This window comes from Chelonoidis abingdonii, chromosome 6 (genome assembly GCF_003597395.2).
Source record: "Chelonoidis abingdonii isolate Lonesome George chromosome 6, CheloAbing_2.0, whole genome shotgun sequence".
NCBI classification, from domain to species: domain Eukaryota; kingdom Metazoa; phylum Chordata; order Testudines; family Testudinidae; genus Chelonoidis; species Chelonoidis abingdonii.
Window position 1 is genome coordinate 123,717,915 of NC_133774.1, and position 5,282 is coordinate 123,723,196.

Sequence of the window (5,282 nt, forward strand, 5' to 3'; positions counted from 1 at the left end):
GCCATAAGCTCCTAAATCGATTTTAAAGTCAATAGTCTTGCCATCAATATTCAGTTTCACTCTCCAGGCAGTCTCCATGTTATCACAAGTGATAAATCCCAGAAACAATGGCTCTTGATAGTTTGTAATATGAGTCAACTCCCTGACTGCTTTGGTATAGCTAACAGCTACAAAATGATCATATTTCATGCAGTTATTACCATCATGTGCTTCTGGCTGACGTGCATCATCTCTTGGGATCTGACTTTTTCCACATCTTGTGCACGTTGGCTGGAATTTGTCCCTCTTATCTAGGGAGTTCTCCTTCTCTCTCTCCTTGCCTGAAGGATTTTACGATAAACTGTAAACAGACACTTGTGTTAAAAGTTCTCAGCTAGTTTCAGGTTTTTCAAGATTGTCGGGTTACTCTAGGTCAGGGGTCGGCAACCTATGGCACGCGTGCCAAAGACGGCACGCGAGCCAATTTTTAATGGCATGCTGGTGCCTAGGTGAACAGAACCCCAGACCAGCAGCAGGCTGAGAGGGCCGGCAGCGTAAGATCAACATTAATTTCATTTTAAATGAAGCTTCTTAAACATTTTGAAAACCCTGTTTATTTTACAACACTAGTTTAGTTATATAATATATAGACTTATAGAGAGAAACCACCTAAAAAACATTAAAACGTATTACCAGCACGCAAAACCTTAAATGAGAGTGAATAAATGAAGACTCGGCACACCGCTTCTGAAAGGTTGCCGACCCCTGCTCTAGGTTTTGCTATTTCACCAGCTCAGAATGCTTTGCTCTCTGTCTAGCTGTAGCTAGAGTTAAATCTCTTTTCAATTGTAGCTACTGTGAAAAGTGTGTGTGCGTTAACCCATTAACCAACCTCTCTGATATTTTCATGTTTTGCATTCTTAAAAATCAGTTTCCAGCCAATGTATGCAGAGCTCTCATAAAACATTAAACATTTTCCCCTGGTTCTTGAATTCTCTGGTGAAAATATGCTCTTATATAAATCACATTTCTCTGAGATTTAAAGCATGCATCACATAGAATTTTCAAAGTAATCTTTGTGACAGTCTTCAGTAAAGAAAAAGGATTTAAAGATATATTCTGCTGGCTTCCCTGTAGCATAAATTAGATACCTGTATATCATTAGTTTCCTTGTGGAGGTTGGTAGCAATGCAAGATCTTGCAAATATTGTTTCCAGTCAGTTCATTCTGAAGCTTTGTCAAAGCTGAAGTTCACTGGGGACATTGAAGAGTTCCTGCAACCTTTGTTGCTTTGTTCTTTCAGTTTCTATTCTTAGTTTACTCTTTATACATCATGTTCCTGTACCAGATATGGACTTGCTTATATACACCATGAGCTTTTTCAATGCTCTGTCAACTATGAGTGAGGTTCCTTTAAATAAGGTATTTTATACACATCACCACCTAGTGCCCAAACAGTATAATACAGTTTAGTATTCCATTTCAAAGAGGATCAATGATGGGGCAGATATGGTAGGAGTAGCAGAAGAAAGATGATCCAACCACAAACATTTTGGATTAACTGTAGAAGCAAAATTTGAGATGCAGGGAGGCTGCAGTAATTGAGATGAAATGTAATCAAAGTTCTGTTTAAGAGATGAAATGTCTCATGTCCCATGGGAGAGTGCTGGAGACCACTGTACTATAGCTAGGATGAAAAAAATTTCATAAGATACTATGTTTAGAGGGAATATTACGAGAGGACTAGGCACGAGTTGCACAACACAAGATGCTTCCAGGTGTCCTTGCTGTTATACAGAGGTGAGATTTTAAAAAGAAAAAAATAATGTATCTGCATTTATTTCTAACTTATTTTAGGTAGGTAGTTACCATATCAATTACATTTTACTCCTCTGAACCAATCTCCCACCTCCAGAATATGGCTAATGGGCCTCTCAGAAAGCTGCCCCACAATCCTCAGATTTTTATTCAGTCTGGTTCTTATCCTCTCTGCATTCAGATCAGGCACTCACCTCTTCCTTGGATGACGGTCATTGAAACGACAGGTTTCAGAGTAGTAGCCGTGTTAGTCTGTATCCGCAAAAAGAACAGGAGTACTTGTGGCACCTTAGAGACTAACAAATTTATTTGAGCATAAGCTTTTGTGGGCTACAGCCCACTTCATCGGATGCATAGAATGGAACATATAGTAAGAAGATATATACATACAGAGAACATGAAAAAGTGGAAGTAGCCATACCAACTATAAGAGGCTAATTAATTAAGATGAGCTATTATCAGCAGGAGAAAAAAACTTTTGTAGTGATAATCAAGATGGCCCATTTTGGACAGTTGACAAGAAGGTGTGAGGATACTTAACATGCGGAAATAGATTCAATATATGTAATGATCCAGCCACTCCCAGTCTCTATTCAAGCCCAGGTTAATGGTATCTAGTTTGCATATTAAGTCAAGCTCAGCAGTTTCTCATTGGAGTCTGTTTCTGAAGCTTTTCTGTTGCAAAATTGCCATCTCTAAGTCTGTTACTGAGTGACCAGAGAGGTTGAAGTGTTCTCCTACTGGTTTTTGAATGTTATGATTCCTGATGTCAGATTTGTTTCCATTTATTCTGTTGCATAGTGATCAATGCACATGGCAGAGGGGCATTGCTGGCACATGATGGCATATATCACATTGGTAAACTACAGGAAAAGGCAGCTGCCTACTCTCCCTTCTATTGCCCGGCTGGGTCCCAGCCTGGCAGCAGCCCACAGCTACAACTGCACTGAAAGTCCTGCTCAGCCCCAGCTTGGAGCACGCCGAGTGTGAAAATAATATTTGGAATTGAATTGCTAAAACCTAAGACGTTTCTATTGAGCATGTGCAAACTGCAATTTTTCAAAGGCTAATAACTTGGCCAAATTTCAACAGTTTTCCCACAGGATGACAAAAGGCACATCCTCGATAAAAAGCCCCCCTGCTTAATTTCAGGTCTTGGTTTTAAAGAAAGGGTGGCGCTAGAGACTGTTGAAGAAAATATCACAGGAAACTTTTCACATTGACAGAACAATGTATTCTTTCCCCAAGTCTCAGTTCCAAAAACGACAATTGTTTGGGCTGAATTTTTCAAAAAAAGTCAGTCTGAAACAAACAGCTGGCATGGAAAATATCAGTCCAAACAGTTAAAGTCTGGGAAAGTTATAAGCTATTTTTTTATTTTTTTTTTTTAAAAAGTCTTATAATGGGATGTATCAGGCAACCTTAAGTAATACTGCTGCCAGCCCCACCTATAATGTTTACTGTAAAAAAAAAAAAAAAAAAAAAATTCATCTGAGACATTTTTTGCAGAGGTCTTCTGGAATGCGAGGTATTTTCTTGGGGCACAACCTGAATTTGTGGCAAGATACAGCATTTTAGTATGAGAGCGACTATGCCAAGCTAGATTTTCCGCTATCTAAAATTCAGTTATATTAGTATAAGACTTTGTTCTGCTCTGAAAAGTGACAGTAAAGTAGTATCTGGTAGTGGTCATCACTGAAGCACCATGCAGTCAGGGAGGAGGCAGCACTGGACACAGAACAAAGTGTAGCAAGTTTGGGACAAGGTGCCTACATAGTAAGACTAGTTTGGAGGGAGGGCAGAGGAACATAGCTTTACATCCACAAAGGGCTCCAAGTAGCAGAATAGTTATGCTGAAGTGTAACACCTGTCCTCAGCAGAGATTCCATCATCATTTCAGTACAATAGAACAAGGGAAGCTTACAAGCAAAAGCTAAGTTATCTACAAAATGGAAGCAGGCTGATTCTATCTCCTTTCCATCTCCCATTGTTTTGGGTGTCCTTTCAGCCTCTGTTCCCCAACAATTTTCCCTGCCCAGTCACTTTCTTTGCTGGTAAGCATGTTACTGACATAGCAGAAGAGTGACAGATTCACCAGGGGAAACAGAAAAGGCAGAAGAATAAATTACATAATCTGCCTGCAATGTCTCTGTAACACAGAGTTTCTCCTGGTGGTCAGCACGGGAAGCTTCAGGAGTATACCTGAAACCTGGCTGAATGCATAATAATCCTGAAAGGCTATATAGCATAGATAGAACCCTACCATTTTGGTCAATTTCACAATCATAGGATTCGTTATTTTAGATATTTAAATCTGAAATTTTAGTGTTATAACTGTAGGGGTCCTGACCCAAAAGGGAGTTGTGGGCTGGTCACAAGGTTATTGTAAGGGGAGATCTCAGTATTGCCATCCTTACTTAGTACTGTTGGTAGTGGCAGCGCTGCTTTCACAGTTGGGCAGCCAGAAGGCAGCAGCTGCTGGCCAGAAGCCCAGGTCTGAAGACAGCATCACCACCAGCAGCGGTGCAGAAGTAAGGATGGCATGGTATGTTGTTGCTACCCTTACTTCTGCACTGCTACCTTCAGAGCTTGACCCTCGGCTAGCAGCTGCCACTCTCCAGCTGCCCAACTGTAAAGGCAGCGCAGAAATAAGGGTGGCAGTACCTTGAGCCCCTACGCCTTGACTGCCCCTACGCCTTGCAACACCTCCCCAACCCCTTATGGATCAGGACCCCCAGTTTGAGAAACACTGGTCTGGTCTCCCCCATTAAATCTGTATAGAATAGGATAAAAATACAAAAAAGACCAGATTTTACAGTTCATGACACATTTTTCACAGCCTTGAATTTGGTAGAGCCCTAAACATAAATGTGAAAAGGCTGGTAAACACCAGAATGTCATGGAAGATGCCCAACTCCTGTCAGCCCTGTGCCCTATGACTTTAGTGCAGAGGTGGGCAAACTACAGCCTGCAGGCCACATCTGGCCCTTAAGCTTCCAGCCGGGGAGAACAGCCCCTGCTGCCCCCCTCCCCCGTAGCCACACAGGACATGCTGCTCTGAACAGCATGGCGAGGGGGCTAGTTCCAAGGAGTTGGATAAGGGGCAGGGGGTCCTGGGGAAGCAGTCAGGGGACAGGGGTTGGTTGGATGGGGCGGGGGAGGGGTGGTTAGGGGATGGGAAATGGCAGGGGGCTGGATAAGTGTGGGAGTGCCAGGGGCCTGTCAGGGGGCCAGGGTGTGGATAGGGGTCAGAGCAGTCATGGAGGTTTGGATAAGGCGTATGGTCCTGAGGGGGGCAGTTAGGGGCACTGAGTCCCTGGAGGGTGTAGTCAGGGGACAGTGAGCGGGGGTGGGGGGGTTGGATGGGGTCCTGAAGGTGGTTAGAGGCTGGGGGTCCGAGGAGGGGGCCGTTGGGGACAAGGAGCAGGGGGGATTGGATAGTTGTGGGAGTCCTATGGGGTCTGTCAGGAGGTGGGGGGTGTGGA

General features: G+C 43.1%; 1 long non-coding RNA gene across 1 annotated transcript; it reads left to right on the forward strand.

Annotated features, from left to right (window-relative positions):
• The first annotated feature begins 368 nt into the window (after positions 1-368).
• Positions 369-4,320, forward strand: LOC142047063 (uncharacterized). The gene is made up of 3 exons (XR_012656208.1): positions 369-411; positions 754-1,491; positions 3,910-4,320. It is a non-coding gene; the product is annotated as an uncharacterized LOC142047063 (long non-coding RNA).
• The last annotated feature ends 962 nt before the right edge of the window (positions 4,321-5,282 follow it).